Source organism: Bemisia tabaci, chromosome 5, assembly GCF_918797505.1.
Source record: "Bemisia tabaci chromosome 5, PGI_BMITA_v3".
NCBI classification, from domain to species: Eukaryota; Metazoa; Arthropoda; class Insecta; order Hemiptera; family Aleyrodidae; genus Bemisia; species Bemisia tabaci.
In genome coordinates this window covers 7,848,766-7,868,256 of record NC_092797.1, presented here as the reverse complement: position 1 = coordinate 7,868,256, position 19,491 = coordinate 7,848,766, and the positions used below count along the sequence as shown (strand labels likewise).

General features: G+C 40.8%; 1 protein-coding gene and 1 long non-coding RNA gene across 5 annotated transcripts in view; both read right to left on the bottom strand.

The window, feature by feature from the left end:
• The window catches only part of LOC109034861 (uncharacterized), a 391,518-nt gene extending 373,610 nt beyond the window's left edge, over window positions 1-17,908 (bottom strand). For 2 of the 4 annotated variants that reach the window (XM_072300243.1, XM_072300242.1), the window contains exon 1: window positions 17,452-17,907. The gene's annotated coding sequence lies outside the window, so the exon portion shown is untranslated. Of the gene's footprint in view, window positions 1-17,451 lie in introns of all 4 variants that reach the window. The other 2 variants (XM_072300241.1, XM_072300244.1) reach the window with 2 other exon arrangements.
• LOC140224566 (uncharacterized) lies at window positions 2,650-3,284 on the bottom strand. The gene is made up of 2 exons (XR_011899847.1): window positions 3,144-3,284; window positions 2,650-2,810 (listed from the first exon to the last, which is right to left on the bottom strand). It is a non-coding gene; the product is annotated as an uncharacterized lncRNA (long non-coding RNA).
• Window positions 17,909-19,491: the final 1,583 nt, after the last annotated feature.

Genomic DNA, 19,491 nt, shown 5'->3' with positions numbered 1-19,491 from the left:
AAAACGTAACTAAATTCGAATGTTGCGAAATTATCTTTGACAGTTCAATCTTTACTGAGAACAGAGGCGGATCCAACAATTTGGCAACACCGGATTTCCTCTATTTAAACCTATGTTCAATAATCGACTCTTGTTGGAGCACCAGACCCCTCCAAGAATCGATACATTTCCATGGGTTTAAAATGCAGCTATAACGGTGTTGCCAAATTGCTGAATCTGCCAATGACTGAGAATGTAAATAACGATTGTGCAATTCTTCACCGAAATTTTGCCTTGCCAAAAGCAGACTCTTTGTTTTCTGGAGAAACAATCGGTGCAACCTATAGACGAAATTCAGTGCCACTCCTGCAATGAAAGCATTAGAGAAACGAAATCATTGCTGATAATTTTCACCTGTGACATTTATTTACAGCATTTTAGATATTGGCGCACTCCGATTCTAGGTTTTAAACCTTCTCTCGAATGCATATCATAGCAACTGATTAACGAGGAAAAAAGGTGAGCGAAGTCAACCTACAAACTTGAGTTGGCAAGCCCTCCAGCAGGTTGTCTCACTGATTAAAACTACAGCAATGCAGCAGTCTTGCCAAATCATGAGTGACCTCCACACTTCATAGACGATCTCTCTATGCGATGATAAGGACTTAGAGAACATTTCAATTGATAGGCTAGCTGCTGGCCTGAATAGTAGAATCTGAATAGATGATTTTAGATCGTATAATTAGAGATTAAAATAAAGTTCCTCAGCACTTGGATTCAAGGTTTTGCCACCACTTCAATTTATCAATAATTTCTGAATCTCGAGACACGGTTTCGTTACTTTTACTGAAAGTCGAATCTTGATGCTATTCATCAGATTTAGATATTAATTTTAGGCAAAATTTGATCCTGGAATTAACGCTAAAGTCATGGCTTGGGTCCGCGTAGCAACTTGGATGAGACAGAACGATTTACAATATTCACTTGTGTCGTGCTTTTGGAGCTATTTTAAATTATATCCCAATGAAATTGTGTATTTTTATGTCTGATGTACTATTCTACATATATAAGTCGACTGCGAAGGATGAGCAAGGACACTCTGTTATTCGGGTGCTCCACCTAAATAACGACAACATCCATGCATTTCGGAAGAGGTGAGAAAAGCGAAAACGCCTTCAATTTTTTACCATGCGACACGCACATCCGTGGAACACGAATAGTTGCATCAAGGCGCTACAGTCAATTCCGTCTAGTCTTTGTAAAGCGGAACCACTTCTAAATTTTGAATATGCAACACTCACAGGGTTTCATTTGAAATTAACGAAGATCCCTCCCTTGGACCCGCCTACGCACGGAACAGGGAAGAAAATCGGCCAGTTCGCGGACTGGGCAATGGGCAGGGTTACCACAGAATTTAGAAAATGAAATTCCCTGACATTTCCGTGCTTTCCCGGACACATTTTGGCGAACTTCCCTGACAATTGAAGATGTGACAAATAGTTAAGAAGGCATGATTGAAAATGGTTTTCAGGCAAAAGAATGTGTCCCATTAAGAAGGGTATTTTGGCCCTAACTTTGATCAAAAATCGATACAGCTTAGAATAATGTCATGTATGGTCAAATCGAGTTTTAATCATCTACCCTGTGAGAACTTGTTCTCATTTGAGGTGTTTTTGAAAGGAATTTCTCTGATTTACCAGCGCAAAGTAGTGAAAATTTGCAGTTTCCTCGAATGATTCCTCATTTTCGGTCCTAAATTAGATTTTTTATGTATGAGCACAAGCGACTACCACTTTCTCCTTTAGATATGTTGTAATGGGTGTACTAAAGATTAACATATTCGAATATGAAAGTAGTAGTCACTTGCGCTCATACATAAATAATCTAATTCAGGACCGAAAATGAGCAATTATTCGCGAAAACTGCAAAACTTTACTACTTTGCGCCAGGGCCGGATCTAGGGGGGGGCAAGTGGGTGCACGTGCCCCGGGCGCCACTTCAGGGGGGGCGCCAAAATGGCAATGACTTTTTTTAGAAAGGAGGTGAGAGGGAGGGAGGGTGAGAAGGGGGGAAGAGGAGAGGGAGGTTACGAACATCGAAACAGGAATACATACATATGAGTCGCTTTTATAGCGATCTTTGGCGCTTTACCACGCCTAATCGCCACAAAGCTCGAAACAGGAATAACATTAGAAAAAAGGGACGAAATTTGTCAGTTTTCATATCTTCTGAAGAGCACCTGAAAGCTGAAGTCAAAGTCAGCACTGAGCATAAGGCGTCAAGATTAAAGGTAGATGGGTTAACGAGGCTAACTCGGGGGTGAAAAAGGCGCTAGATTTAATGAAAGAACGAAATTAAAATAACAATGAGTGATGACTGTAAACTTAAACTATGAAAGAAGACGAGGCGCTACTTTAGGGGGGGGGGGCGCCAAAATGGCAATGACTTTTTTTGGAGAGAGTGAGAGAGGGAGGGGAGGGAGGGAGAGGAAGAAAAGATGTAGGTTCCGAAACAGGAATAACATTATAGAAAAAAGGGGCGAAATTTGTCAGTTTTCATATCTTCTAAGGAGCATGATTCTGTGACCAGCAGAACTAACCTATTGCAAGATTCCAGCGTTTACAATTTTAGAAGTTCTTTCGCGTAAGATTGACGGGAAAATTGAATCTATTTTTGGGAAAAGGGCTTTTTAAACGGCGAAGAGATGAATAAGTTGAATGATGACGATTTAAAAAGCATGCGAAAGATTTCGCCATGAAGTACGCGATGGACGTAGATCCCTATGAATTTGTCGAGGAAACAGAAGTCTTTCGGGTACAAGCCAGAGAGCTCTCTGGCAATCTTCAAAAATTAAGCCCTCTTAAACTTCTGAATTTAATTGCGAAAAATGACCAGAAAGATACGTTCCCAAATGTCGCGATCGCTTTGCGTATATGTATTGCACTTTGCCGACAACCTCCGCTAGCTGTGAACGCAGTTTTAGTAAGTTAAAGCTCATCAAAAATTATTTGCGGTCGACCATGTCGCGGGAAAGATTGACAAATCTGGCCATTCTGTCAATCGAAAGTGTGGTTGCCTACACGGTTAATTTTGATTCCTTAATTGACATTTTTTCAGAAAAAACCCTGGTAAAAATTGGCGATAGGAGCTGCGTTTCAAAATACCATAGGAGTTCTTATAGCCGACTAGAGAAGGCTATTGAAAATTATATAGCTGGCTGTAGAAAGCGGAGCAAATCATATAGCCGGGCAATACGAAGCTATAAAAAAGTATACAGTTGGGCTATAGTTCCTATCACCGGGCTTTACACTTTATCGCCTGGCTGTTGCTTCTTCGCCATCGATTATAAAAGGCTATAAGAAATTGTGTAGAAATTCGTGTGCTTTGGAAATCATTAAGTTTGATACGGAAGTACCTTTATATTTACGAAACACATACATATTATATTTTCCAGTGGCGTGGCGTGAAGGATCGATTATCGATATATCGCCATTTGAGGCTATGGTAAAGAATCGATTACTAAGGTGTTCGCTGCGAACGCCCTGATAATCGATCTTTTTTCATAGGTTTGGATGGCGAATCAATCGATATATCGCAAAGCACGCCACGCCTCTGATATTTTCCTTTAAAACATATTTTTTTTTCATCAATTAAAATGAGAATAGTCCATACAGAGTGTGCAAACATTTCAAAATCATGAGTTGAAAAACGCTGACTCCGCCAGATTAAATATTAGAGCCTAACACAAAGCGGAGCGGCGGCGACGCACTGGCGCCTACAAACCTAATAGGGATATTTCACGCATTGCGCAATGCGTGAGGTATCCCTGTTAGGTTTGTAGGCGCCAATGCGCGTTTTGCGCTCTCTGCCCGCCCGCCGCGCCGCAGCGTGCCACGGCGTCTGAAGCAACTATTTCACACCAGAGGTATTGCCCAGTATCACAGGAAATTGAAGGTTCTCCAACATATTAAGAATGACGGGCATCCTTCAAAAGTACGAAGCTTTCCTCGCAAAATAAATCAAGATACTACGGCACAAAAAGAGAGCGGTAGTCCAAAAACTAACTAAGTCCTATAGTATCCGTATTTAGTAACGTTTAGCATAAACTTTATCGTCTGGCTGTTGCTTAATCGCCATCGGCTATAAAAGGCTATAAGAAATTGTACAGCCGGCTACAGAAGCTATTGGAAATCTTACAGCCGGCTTTAGGTCTATAGTATTTTGGAACACACATTCTACTGCCAATTTTTACCAGGGAAGGCACGAAAAGTACAATTTTAAAACATGTTATTGGCACGTTCCACTAATGGGATTGATTAAAACCTACTTATCCTTTTCTTTCTCTTGTTTTTGTTGTACTCTGTTTAACAACTAACCCTCAAAAAAGCCTTTCCCTACGATACAATTTCACAGTTGAAAAAGCTTCCAGTGAATGAAGGGAGTAAGTGAGATTACTGAAAAATCAAAATACCTGTAGCGGTGATTTTGAACAAATCTCATCTCAAAATACCATTTTAAATAATTTTTTTTTGCTGCAAGACCCCACGTAACTTTTCAACATTAAAATCGTCTTTCTAAAAATCACAAAAATGTTACTTATACTTACCTCCTTCATTCGCTGGAGCTTCAACCTACCCTTTGGTACACCCAATATTCATTCATAAAATGTGAAGTGTAAGTACGTATCTGTCAGTGCTTTATAGAAAGCACACATAAAGAATGTATTGAGGAATGCGACTTCAAGTATTTTTACATGCGCGTATACCGCTCTTTGAGACCTCAAAAATCAAACTAAAAATAATTTTTCGCTAAAAACTACGGAAAACGGCCTTCTGGTACGCTGTAATTTTCAAAAATTTTCCGGGGGGGACCCCCGAACCCCCCGCCTTCCTGGGGGGTATTCCATACCCCCCAGACCCCCCCGCGTGGGGGGCGCCAAAATCTAAGTTTGCACCCCCCTACGTGAAACGTAGATCCGGCCCTGCTTTGCGCTGGTAAATCAGGGGAAAACCTTTCAAAAACACCTCAAATAAGGACAAGTTCTCACATCAGGGTAGATGATAAAGAGTCGATTTGACCATACATGACATTATACTAAGCTGTTTCAATTTTCGACCAAAGTAAGGGCCAAAACACCCTCTTTAATGGGACACATCATTTTCCCTGACTTTTCCAACTTTCCTGACATTTCCCGGTTTTCCCTGACTGTGGCAATCCTGAATGAATGGGGGTGACCAGTCCTATCAACGGACGGGACAAAAAAGTAGTACTTTCTCATTACTATTGATCCCCCGAGTTTTCCAAGTTTTCCAACTACGCATAAGTTCCGTTTCCTTCCTGGTCCCGGTGAACCAGGTCCCAGGCGGAGCTTTAGCGCGGCAACGACGGGTAGGCGTCACGTCACGTCGCGTCGGTCGTCGCCGGCAACGAAGCGAAAAGCGCGACCTTCGCGCGAGGCCCGAGACCTGGGACTTGCACTAGATTTTAATGCTTCAACAGGTTGCACTGAAAAGCGAGGATCAAAATTCTTGGCGCAGTCTTGACATCGTTTGATGGAGCGGCTCCCCCTAACCCCCCCCCCCCCCCCCCCACCCCCCGATCCGGCCGGTCGCCGCTGGCTCTATCTGCCTCTTTCCCGAACCTAACCTACTCCACGTCTCGTGTCGTTCGCCTGGGCAAATATTTGACACTCCGCGCCGCACATTGGAAAAAAACACATTGGATCTAGATCCAGACTCTTGAAAACATAGACAAGAAGTAGGGCTCTTGATTCAATCGGATTTAAGCTTGAATCAAAAAGAAATCCGCTCAAATTCAGAGGCTTGGTTCTTGATTTAAGCTTAAATCTGATTGAATCAAGAGTATTTTTTCTTGTCGATATTTTTAAGAGTCTGGGCTCTAGATCCAATGTGTTTTTTTCCAGTGCACGGTGGAACGGAGGCTCTGGAAGAAGTCACACACGACATTTTGGATAAAGATTGTAAAATTTTACGCTTTTTCGTCACAATGGACCACGAGACAAGGCACGAATTCAAGCATTTTGCTACATGTTTCTTAACCAGAATTTAACGTAAAACACGATTTGCGCAACGAAAGATTTAGCCCGCTCAAAAGAAACTCAAAGCTCTACGTGAGTCAAATCGCGCACTACAATGGTTTCAGCAAGCTTGTCAATCGAGCAGTGTTCATTTCCCACCATGTTTGTTCAAATTATAAGCAATTTGCTATAGCTGAGCCAAAGCGTCAAGATTGAGGTTGCCAGATTTTTATATCGCAGTGACTGTCATGATGACATTTAGCGCGCGATGTGAATCACGGAGCGCATTGAGTTTTCATGAGCGGGTGGTTTGAATTCACGCATTAAGAATCATTAAATATCTTCGTAAGGTATTGATTTCGGTACTTTGCGTTGTGCGCATCGTGTTTTACGTGAAATTTTGGTTAGGAAACTTGTATCAGGATGCTGAAATTCGTATCTTGTCTAGTGGTCCATTTATCGATTTTACTTCCTTATGGAGAGTTCATTGCTATTTTACCCCGACTTTTCTAGGTTCTTGCTGATTATGTTTGTGTCCATTCAGCGTATTATGATTTAAAACCGGATTCATACCCAAGCCGATCCGATGCAGAACAGGAAAGTTGAAACAATTTGACTTATTTTTCTGGAATGGCGACCTATAATTCGATGTGCATAATGCAAGTCCGTCGCGATTCGGCCTTCGCAAATGAACGCCTTGACTTTTAGAAAATCGAATTGTTCGGAAGTTAAATTTTGCATAAACATTGAGCAGCTTAATAAATTTTCTGCTAAAAAAAACTATAATCGGAGACAGTAAGTTTTTACGATCCTATACACTGAAAAAATTAAATTGCTGATTTACCAATTAAATTGCTAAAAAAGTGACTGTAATGTTTCAACGTAGATTTTACAACAAAAAAATGCTACCTTAACCACTATTGTAAGCTAATTTAACCACGGGGGTGGTTAAAAAGTTTTCTGGTAAAAATATAAGTGCGAGCAAAAACTTTGCAAACATACATACATATGAGTCGCTTTTATAGCGCTCTTTGGCGCTTTACGACGCCTAATCGCCACAAAGCTCGACTATGCAAACTTGAGACGTAAATATGCGTTAACATTGGATGATTGTCTAAAAGATGGAATTTTGCACGTAATAATGGAACCCAAAATCCGAACTTCAAGTGAACTGAAACAAGAGGAAGTCAATCTGTAACGATTATTGGTGGCCATTATTTTTTAGTGCAATTGTGAGGCAATCATGTGTTCACAAAGTTTTCAAAGGTCAGCCCTCTCCCACAATTCGAGTCATGTTGTTAGGTGAACATGCACTTTCTCCAAACTTTTGGTCCACGTTCGAATGATTTTATTGCATAACCTTCCTTTCTGTTGCATTATTTCACCTTAATTCGAGAGGGAATTTATTCTCATTCTAAGAGGAATTCTCTCTAAGAGGAATTGGTCAGTACTAAGCGAATATGAATTTCATTGAACACCCGATAACCGAGAATGAGACCAAATTTTGCAATTTGGAATTACAATACCTGGCTCAGTTTAGAAACAAAGTATGTGCTATCAGTTTTCCTAGGCACATAATTGTTTTTTCGGATGAGCCAAAAATTGTAGTTTCTATTAGCAAAATGTAGTTCAACTGAACGGATTCAATCAGAATCAATCTGACTAAATCAGACGTTACCTACTTCCTTAACTGGAAAATAGTTGAAAATAGCTAAGTTAGTTACAGTTAGTTCACAGTAACAGATGGTAACTTGATAGTCATTGACAAGAAAATTTTTCTCCTTACAGAGACAAAGTTTTCCAAGATTTAAAAATTTTATTTTCCTTGCACCTTCTTTCCATGCGAAAAAATATATAGTTCACCTCAAATGCATCAAACACTCTAAAATATGCAGAGCTGCAATATGGGAAAATCTACCAAGGTTTCGACGTTACATAAATCGTAAATAGAAGAGAAGCCGATTTGAGGAAAATGAAATATCAAAAAGTGAACACAAATTATTTTAGGACATAACTTCTAAAAATTTAGAGTACTCATACTAAAAATTTAAGGTGATTCGATGGACATTATATTTTGTCAGAACGACATGCGATATATAGCCTCGATTAGTTCCTTTTTTTCAGCTCTTTAAAACTACTTAAGTTAAAAAACTGCAACTTTTTCTCTATTAAAAATCACGCCTGTTGTATTACGTTGAATTAGTTTGTCAAAATTGGTAAAAGAATTCTTTAGTTTCCTGACAACAGAATTGCGATCTCAAAATTCGACAAAAATGACGAGTGACTGAAAAAATGGAACTAATTGATGCGGTATATCGCAAGTCGATTTGACACAAAATGTGGCATCCATCGAATCACCTTCAGTAATTAAGTTAAAAGGTAATTTTTTATTAAATCAATTTACTATGTAACTTTACAAGATATTGAAAAAAAAAATTTATGTTGAATCTATATTTTGATTTATAAACGTTGAGAATATTTAAATCATCTATTAAAATCTCGAGATGCCTGATAATTTCGAGATCAGTGATACCACGTTTGGAAACGGTGGCAAAATTTTTCCCCGGTCGTTGCTCGCCCCCGCATAATTAGTCGTTCTTGAAAGTTGAGTAGGATTTGTTGCACAACTCGCTCATAATAAGCTGTCATCTGATTTGGTTGGTGGAGCACGCGCATCCCATTACCCGTTATTCCTCCCATTTTGCAACATTTAAATGATGATAGAGTCCTCGTCGCCTACGACCTCGCTTGAGTTGGATAATTTAATTATTGCTTTCTCATAATTCCGCTGATTATGCTCTAAAATGCTTCCATTTCCCGCGATTCGCATCACTGGCGACTCTTCAAGAGTTGGCAACACTGCTTTCCCTCCGTATAAACGTACGTAAAACAATCGATCCCGGATGCAGCAGACTACCTCATAGAGCATCGATATTTTCGATGGATTTAAATGGAGCAAAGTCAATGTTTCTCGGAAGAGTCATTACCCACGCCTCCATTATCCGTGATTCGCATCACTGGTGATTCTTCACAAGTTGGCAACACTGCTTTTCCTCCAATCAAACGTACTATATAGAAAATTCACGGAAATTTCAATAAAAATCAGCCCAACCGTTTTTATGTAAAAAATTAAATTGCCCAACTAAATTTGGCAATGGCTGATGTGGCTTGGTTCCTTCCTCCTTAACGCTGTCCGTTTATGACACTGAATGTGAACAATATTAAGTGATTTTATGATGAAATTATACTTTTTAGGTATTCATGAACCTAAAGACCAGGAAAAATTAGCAACTTCTAGCGTGTTGCACATCAAAATGTTAAACGTTTCGCACTCTAACTGAATCAATGAAAATCTTCCAATTTTTACTTCATTTTTTTAGATTTCTCACGCCCGTCTCGCATTAAAATTCAACCTCAACATGGCAAAAAACAAGATATTACGTCACGTTCATTCTCTTTTGCGGTTACCCCATGCAACACGACATCCACTTTTGGAACGTGATAATTTAAGTATACGCACTTGACAATCGGTGATGTAAGTGTTCGCGACTTGAGAAAGTATTCCACGCATGGAAAGAGACCCATCTCAAACACTTCAGTGGCTAAACTTGCTTGAACCGATAGAAGAGAAGGATTTCAAACAAAAAGCGCAAGTTTGATGTGCCGGTACTATAAAACATCCCATATTATATATAAAAAAACCGGACGATTCAACGCACTACAAGTAATCTTGTCAGACATGAACTTGGAACTTTTGAGAGTGCCTATTTTGCACACGTTTCTTTTCTGAGCAGATATGTACTAGTACTTATGTGCTGGGGAAAATGTCTGGCTCCTGACAGAGGAATTCATTCAGGTGCCTAAATATTCCTCTATGCCAGAATTTTAAAATCCGAACGACTGCGTTGATGAGTAAAACATGGTATCATGTAGGCGCCAACATGGTATTCTACAAAAGAGCTTGATGCAAAAACGGCTTTTTTCGCCCCCCCTCTGGAAGTTCTTCAGACGTTGTCTATTGATTACTCATACTTGAGCGCTTCTTTTCCCAAATTTTCAGACCCCTAAAAAATTTTGGGGGGGAGCTAGGGGGGGTGGAAGTCAAAACCTGTGAACCTCGATATCTCTTGAACAAAGAAAGATATCGAGGTCCGGTTTGGACGAAAAATCGTCTAAAATTGCATACTTTAAGATTCTAAAGGTCGAAATCCCGATATCACATTTTTAAGTCAACATATGTGCTTTTTTCCAGTTTTTAGGTCTAGAAAATTTCTTTTAAACGAAAAATTTACAAAGATCTCAATTTTTTATTTGAACCAAAACCAGTTTTTTAAATTGTTCGTCTTTTTCCGCATCCAACGAGTGGTCCATTAAGCTGGGGAATCAAACGGTTCCGGAGTTATGATCGATTGAAGTTTCCGCTCAACGCGCGCCGACCGATTTTCGCGCGCAAAAAAGTCGGATTTGACTGTTATTAGATCAGATTGAATGTTCAAACTGAGCAAAATGCTTTATTAGGGACTCTTGAGGGTCGCTGAGTTCAGAAATTACAGATACTTCCAAATAATTTACGTTTTTAAAATTACAGCTCCGCAGCGCTATTTTAGAGGCCCACTGAGCGCCGACCGGCCGCTCAGTGGTCCTGTCCGAAGCTGCAATTTTAAAAACGTAAATTATTTGGAAGTATCTGTAATTTCTGAACTCAGCGACCCTCAAGAGTCCCTAATAAAGCATTTTGCTCAGTTTGAACATTCAATCTGATCTAATAACAGTCAAATCCGACTTTTTTGCGCGCGAAAATCGGTCGGCGCGCGTTGAGCGGAAACTTCAATCGATCATAACTCCGGAACCGTTTGGTTCCCCAGCTTAATGGACCACTCGTTGGATGCGGAAAAAGACGAACAATTTAAAAAACTGGTTTTGGTTCAAATAAAAAATTGAGATCTTTGTAAATTTTTCGTTTAAAAGAAATTTTCTAGACCTAAAAACTGGAAAAAAGCACATATGTTGACTTAAAAATGTGATATCGGGATTTCGACCTTTAGAATCTTAAAGTATGCAATTTTAGACGATTTTTCGTCCAAACCGGACCTCGAAATCTTTCTTTGTTCAAGAGATATCGAGGTTCACAGGTTTTGACTTCCACCCCCCCTAGCTCCCCCCCAAAATTTTTTGGGGGTCTGAAAATTTGGGAAAAGAAGCGCTCAAGTATGAGTAATCAATAGACAAAGTCTGAAGAACTTCCAGAGGGGGGGCGAAAAAAGCCGTTTTTGCATCAAGCTCTTTTCAAAATACTACACTGAAAAAAAAAGTAGCTTGGATCAAGCATGATAATTCTTGAATTTGCCGCCAAGAATTTTCTTTATCTTACTTTAAGCTGAATTTTTCTTGATTCAAGAAAAACATTGCTCGGGTTAAGCAAAAAAGTAGCTTATATTAACCAGCAAAATTCTTGATTTAAAAAGAAATACTTCTTGGCGGCAAATTTAAGATTCTTTTTTTTTCCAGTGTAGAGGGTGTGCCCTTTGACCGCTTCGCGATTCAACAATCCTAAGCGCTTCGCGCCTCAGCCGCTATGTGTTACGCGTTATTCTTATAATTTTATGCTAAAGAGTATGATTTTATGCTAAAGAGTATGATTTTATGCTTTTGAGTATGATTATATGCTATAGAGTATGATTTTATGCTTTAGAGTATGATTCTAAAAAAACAGACAATATTTATTCCAAAAAATGCGACGCTAGGGTGCAGAAAGAACACTTATCGGTTGCTTCGTCTCGAAATCTCCACACTGCTAAATTAGATTTTATAGAGGAAACTGTAGTGTGAATTTTCTAACAATTTACACCTTCTCGTTTTCAGTGTAAGATCAAAATCTTTCTGCGCGAAATTAGTTATCCCTCTAAGGCGAGAGCATTGAAACATGACGTTACCTCGGCTGATCTATATATGATCATAAATTGGACTGCATTAAGCAGGAAGGAACCAAGCCACATCAGCTATTGACTAATTTAACGAGACAATTTAATTTTTTACATGAAAACGGTTGTGCGGATTTTTGTGCGAATTTCGGTAGAGTTTCTGCATTGTACGAGGCAAATTTCTCAAAATTTTCAAAGGAATCCGCACAAACGATCTCTTGTAAAAAATTACAATGCCCAGTTAAATTTGGCAATAGCTGATGTGGTTTGGTTCCTTTCTGCTGAACGCGATCCAATTTTACTAGGGCGTCCGCGACTTACCTCCTGTGAAATCATACATAATTTAAAAATTCAGTTTTTGAGCTACATTCAAAAATTTGGCAAGGACCATGGAAAGTATTTCGAAAAAATTCTGTGGATAGTATTGAAGAAAAAGGAAAAAAAAAATGAAATAGACAGTTCTATCGGAAATCTAACGACGTATTTTCCGAACAGAAGATCCGAGTAGTTCGACGTCTGAGGCATCCTTAATTGCTTCAAAATGAGTTTTCGAACACAATCCGACGCTGCGTATTAATGACCGGACCGCGCTGCCATGCTGAGGAAGAACACCGTATGAGTCTTTAGACGCTGCCATATTTCCTTCGATAAAAACCCGAATTCATGGCGATAATTGCGGTTGTTTCTCTTCAAATTTTTCATACTATTTTATTCGCACTTTAATCCAGAATATCTGCAAATCAGAAGGAAAAACATACACAGCTTTCCTCAAAAACGCATTATTTGTCCGGGGAAATTTGGCAACTCTCGAGGGTTCATACGGCGTTTTTCCTTAACGGCTTTGTGTTCCCGTTGCACGGCGACATAAACATAACCGATATTCTCGAAACCCGCTTGATGAGAACCTTTGGACGAAACGAGAGACAAATATTTTCACCCACATTCTGATGCAACTCGGCCACGAATTCGTTCACCGATCATCGGAAGTCCAATCCGGCCTCACGTAATTGAGTCAATCGATGATCGAATCGAATATGCGCATTATCTCGTGAGTCCTGGAATAGCGGCGTTCTTACGGGCTTGGAGGCTTATGAGATAATGGTCGTATTAGGTTTTTAAAATCGACCGATTCTATTATTGTTTTGTTTTCAGATAGAGATAAAGCCGAGCTTACTCTTTCGGCGAGTAAACATTAGAGAACATGGATGACTCATTAAGGAAACATGGAATATGGATCTAACTATATTGAAAGGATATGTACTGATGGATTGTATCAGAACGAACCATCTTCATATAGACAAAAATATCTGGGCAATGTTTGTCTAGTACTTGCGGGAATTCTGGAATTTATTGACTCAATTTGGGGTCAATTTTGAAATAACGCTGAAATGCTAACAATTATTATGAGTATTTACGCAATGTATTCAGCGTACTTATGCTGTTATGTTTTTTACTTCATTTCGGGGGTTCAGCGAGTACCCGATCTCAGAATCGCGGAAAAAAGGGGCAAATTTTAAAAAATGATACCCTTTTTCTCATTTTCTTTTTTTTTCTCAATACCTTAAAAGAATTCGAGAACTTGTGCGTTTTACGTGCGAGAATCGGACATTCTGCGATAAAATCTAATGATCAGGCGAATAACCCGAAAACAGACCGAAAATGATCGAATCAAAACGAATTCTGTAACATACGGGCCTTCAATGAGCAAAACATCGTGGAGTTGAGGAAATCGGCAAAAAACAGCCCTTATCAAAACGATGAAAAAAAAGAATCCTAGATCGGGAGTCCAGACTCTAAAAAAATTTCACAAGAAAAAATACTCTTGACTCGATCGGATTCTCGTTCGAATCGAGAGCCAAGCCTCTTCATTTAAGCGGAGTTCCTTTCTATCCAAGTAAAAATCAAACTGAATCGAGGGTATTTTTTCTTTTCAAATTTTTTACGAGCTCCTGGACTCTGGATCCATGAGACTTTTTTTTTTCCAGTGTACCCCTCCCTTTCGCTCCATCGACCGAAACCGTGGGTCGACTGACGTATCATCGATATGCATTTGCGCTAAGCCGCAAAATCCAGTGCACCTGATGCGCGCGGTGCGATTTCGCGATTTCTCTTGACGCAGCCAAGCCGCGCACAGTGGATCGAGTCAATCAGAGAGGTCGGCCATAAAATTGTTGACTGGAACTGCAAATTTGTATGTTCAATTCGTCACATTTTAAACTTTTAGGGGTGCCCCTTGCAGAAAATTCTACGAGGAAACCAATGGAACCACTTTGAGAACCTCAGAGTTTTGTGTAAACGGAGTTATGAGCGTTTAAAGCTTCCAAACTTTATCCGACCTCTCCTATCGACTCGGTCCACTGCGCCACGTCGCGTCGCGTCGTCTCGACAGGCTCACCTCAATAACTGGAAACCGCAGTCATCGTCTCCGCTAAACTTCCGAATTTCATTGATCCCAAATTAAGGTTGTCGCCGCCTGGCGATTAAGATCAGATCACTGCCGTGCTAAGGAGGAACGCCATATGAGCCTTCCAATGTTGCCAAAATTCATATCAGAAAATATTTATTTACGAAGAAAATAATGAATGTTTTTCGTTGATATTTTCGCACTATTAAGATCAAATTACGAGCGAGATCGTCTGAAAAATCGGAGGGAAAATATGAACGGATGTTCCTGAAAATTCGTGATTTTTCGAAGGAAATCTGGCAACGCCTGAAGGCTCATACGGTGTTTTTTTCTTGGGGACGGCGGAGTGAGCCGGCGAATCGGAACCGCTCTCCGTCGGAGGCTAGGAAGTGTTCGGCATGAGGTGGCAGGTTAATGCTAAGGTCAGTTCTGTCCTCGCGCCTCGCGCGCTGCCGCGCGCTGCTCAGAAAGGATTTCCCTGACCCCTCTCATAGCTTGGCAGTCGGCACCCGGCAAGAAGGGAGAGTTCAGGGGCCCGCTGCCCCCCTTGACCTCAGGCCACACGGCCGAAAATCCCTTCCTCCATCCGCTCGACAGAAGCGGATCCAGCAGGTTGGCAACACTGCCTTTTCTCCAGTTGGACGTATTTCTATCAAACGGAACTATGTGCATTACGACATGAGCCCTGATACCCATAAGAATATATGCATTACAGGGCTCACTTCATAATGCACATAGTTCCGTTTGATAGAAATACGTCCAGTTATACCTATGTTAAATAGTCGATTCTTGTCGAAGCACCTCCACCCTCTAAGAATCGATACTTTGAAAACTTTGTTGCCACACAGAGAAAAAAACTTCGTGCGTGGGACCTGAAGTTGAGGTCATATGGATCTCTGAAGTTTTCGGACCACGTATCTAAAAACTTAAGGTCTAGCTGCCGAAGTTCGGGTCGGACATCTGAAGTACTTCGATATATACCGAAGGGTTCGGGTCTCACATCTAAAGTACTCCGGTACATACCGAAGTGCCTCGATGTCTGACCCGAACTTCGGCAACTCGACCTCAAGTTTTCGGATGCGTGATCAGGAAACTTCAGAGATCCATATGACCTCAACTTCGGGTCCCACGCACGAAGTTTTTTTCCCCGTGCACCTCGTTGGTTCCGCCAATGCGCTGCCGTGATAACGAAGAGAGCAGTAAGAGCAAAAATGGAGGTTTGAGATAACGGGCTCAGAAGCTTCTGACCGGAAAATTTTATTGAGAGAAGCCTTAGTTCTTTATCAAATTGCCACTAATAGCCCGAAAAACTCCTAGGAATCGTTCAGAATGATTAACAATCGACTGATTTTATTTCAATTACATATAAAGGGTATTCTTCATTTTCGTGCTAGGTTATAGTTAGGCAAGACAGCCGTAAGTGCTGTCCTCTGCATGCTTTCGTGGTTGTGTTTTGGACACACAACGAACACATTTTCAGGTTGGAAATTGGCAGAAGAGGGCGGCACTTTACTTGAAAGCACTGTTTTCATTGGCTCTCTGAAGGAATACTGTCACTTATTGCTATCTACTATCTACTGCTAAACTACGTCATTTTTTGCGCACTTTTACGGCTTTCTCATGTCTCGTTTTTATACGATTATGATGAATTTTGCTGTTTTGGCTGTTTCAGTGATTTCATCTAAAAGAGTTCAGACGAATTTTGAAGGAAACTCGATTTCGAAAATTTGACACTCTCTCAATTTACTCAACCAACTGTTCTCTTCGCTATCACGGCAGAGCAGATGCGGATTCAGCAGGTTGGCAACACTGTCTGTTCACTGCCTGACAGGTTCGTCAACACTGACGAACAAACTTAGGTCATGTGAACCGAATGCTCGGTTACACTAACCGAAAGTTCAGTTTGGCTAACCACATAGTTGGAATGATGTACAACACGGAAAGTTCGGTTCATACGACCGAACTTTTTTTCAGTGCCCGAGCCCATTAATTAAGGGAGGAGGCGGGGGGTTTAGATGAAATTTCGGAATTTCAAAGCATCTGATATGCAGTTGCAGTCAATTTCGTCAGAATTACCAAAAATAAGGGTATTTCCCTCTTTGAACCTCCGTTTCTTTTTTTCGGGGAAAGAGAGAAAGGGGGTGCGTAAAGTTCCCTACGTCCCGTCCTCTTGGATCCATCTAAGTTGGTGTGGGGCATTTGAGTGCCCCGAGCCCCATTCCTGGTAGCATTTATCTTGAAAAAGCAACTTTCAAAAAGCTCGTATGACGTTGCCTCTTAGTGCGTTGGGGCAAAGCAAACTTTATGAAGATAGGCAAAACGGTCTTTACGGTGGACAATCAAATTTTTCGTGAAAAAAACGATTTGTGGTCCTTATATCGACCTCCAGCTGTCAAAGCTATATACTGTGTATTGATCTCAAGATAATATCAGGTCAGAATTTCATGCAATGTTAATTTCAATTCATACTTATATTACAAGAGTTAGAAATAAATTATGTCTAATTAAAGCTGACAAAAACACAAAACCAGCAAACTTCATCTGCGTGATTCTCAAATTCGCGATGTAATCGTTATCAAATTTTGAATCGCTCTGAAAGAGTTAAATTTCGGTGTTCTTTGGGCCGAAAGATGCAGAAATAACTCCTATACGCTGATTTAGTTTTATCCCAACTCGAAGTATTTATAGTTTTGAGTTTGTGTTTTTCGATTTCCATTTAAAGGAGGCCCCAACATACCACAAATTCGACTTAAAATTTTACGTGCACCTACGTATCCCCCCCCCCCCCTCCAGGTTACCAGTCCTGATTACAGAGCTGCTTAAAGGCGCTCTTGCCGCACACCATCACAAATCGTTGTTCCCCGGACGAAAGAACGTAACTCCATGCCAATGTTGCAAAATTGACTTAAACAATTCAATGTTTTACAAGAATCCACTTGCGCAATTTGCGTCCAAAATCTGTCTCATCTTAGCAAGAGATCAGCGCGGATATTAGTGGAATTCTCAGTTAGAAATGCCGAGGATTCACCGGGTCAAATTGCATTAAAATTAAAATGCAGTTGCGCTTTTTCGTGAAGGGAACAACGAAATCACAAAAAACCAGCCGTTACCTCAAGAAAATAGGTATCCAAATCTTCAAGAATTTAAAAATCCACACAAGGCACTCACAACTAAGCACTCAACAAACATGGGTCACAACACACCGACGCGCAACCTGTTGAAGTGGATCAAACCGCGAAAGGAGGCAACATCGCGGGGGTTAAATCGACTCCGCGAGGGGTTGAATCGACACCGCGGGGGGTTAAATCAACACCGTGTTAGATTTCACAGGGGACGGAACTGGCATTGGTCGTTGGGGGGAAAAGCGCTGCTGGCACTGGTCGATCGGGGGGAAAAAGCTCCGAGGTTCGGGTGGCGAGCAGGAAGATGGAAACACGAAACTGGTCGAAAGCGAGAAAGAGTCATGGGGCAATCGAGCGAGCGTTATCAAACAGGTGGCAACGCAACGGCAACGCACAGGTCTCCGCTGGCGACTGGTCGGACTGATACTAATTCAATAACTCCCGGCTCACCGTCATCAGCCGCGTTCGCCGTTCAGAGGCGTTCACGCCAGGCATTAGGCTCCGCTGCAGATTAACACTGCATCGCGCCGCGCCACGCTGTTCGCGGTTTCTCTTGCAAAAAAAAGAAAAAAAAAGTCCAAGCATCGGTCCTCGTGGGATTCCCCATCGGTGGAGGTTTTTTTTAGCCGGAGCGAAAGTTGTAGCCGCACGGAGGAAACAAATTCGGCTCGTGCGGCACAAAAAATTTCCGGTCCAGGTGACTGAAGTTTCCGGTCATAGGAACCGAACAACACTGCCGTGGTAAGGAAGTATGTCGTATGAACATTCGAGAGTTGCTAACTTTTCTACGATAAAATATTTATTTTTGAAGAAAATTATGAAAATTTGTCCTTTAAACTTTCAGGAACTTCGGGTGAATTTGGGCACAAAATTTTGTAAAAAAATTAAATAAAAATATTTATATGCTTACGAGGAAATTCTTGTTTTATCAAGAGAAATTTGGCAACGCCTGAAGGTTCGTATGGCGTTTTCCATCAGCACGGCATGCAGTACACTGCTGCGGTGCTAGGGAAAAATGCCGTATGCGCCTTCAGGTATTGCTATACTTCCTTCGATATAGAATGCATTAACTGGGAAAACTCTGAATATTTTTCTTCCATTTTTTTTAGAAAAATTGTCCGCAATTTTATCGAAAATATCTGACAATATCAAGGAAAAATAAGTATAAATGTTCTCAAAAATGAATTTTTTGTCAAGGGGAATTTGGCAGCGTTAATGCACATTCGACGATTTTCTTAGCACGATAGACCGGGGGTCGTATTCATAGTTTTCCCTTATACAGCTCCTTTTTTAAGAGGTTCTGTCTTATTTATATGACACTGAAAAAAAAATTCCAGCCGTGAAAGACGTAATTACGGACGATGGAGACATACCGTCCGTTCCGGGCTCAGAAGCCGAAAATTCCCGGTGCTGGGGCCGTAGGTTCGACTGCTCCCGATTCAGAGGCCGGAGCAAGGGATGCTGCAATCGGAACTTTCGGCCTCTGAGCACGGAACGGACGGAACGTCTATGTAGTCCGTAAGCACGGCTTCTACGAAAGGAGTTTTTTTTTTCAATGTGTGATCAGGGGTGGTTTCAGAAGACCCTCAAAAAAGCATCATGAAAAGGACATTTGGACGTACTTCTGCCAAACAGAACTATGTGCATTATGACGTGAGCCCTGTTATACATACATTCTTATGGGTCTGAGGGCTCTTGTCTCATTGCACATAGTTCCATTTGGCAGAAATACCTACGTCCAGTTATTCCCAACCTCGAGTCACATTCAGCAGTATAACTTTGAAAATGGATCCGCGCAAGGATTGCAATGATTTACCACTACAAAAAATACAAAATACGAAAGAAAAAACCAATTTACTCCAAATTTTGCCAATTTTAATATAGGGTCGCACCTACTTTGGAGTTTTTAAAAATTATAGAATTTTTTCGTCCAGATTTTGTATTTTTTGTAGTATTGAAACATCGCTATCTCTTGAAGGGATCCATTTTCAAGGTTATACTGATCAATTTCACTCGAGCTCGGCGAGA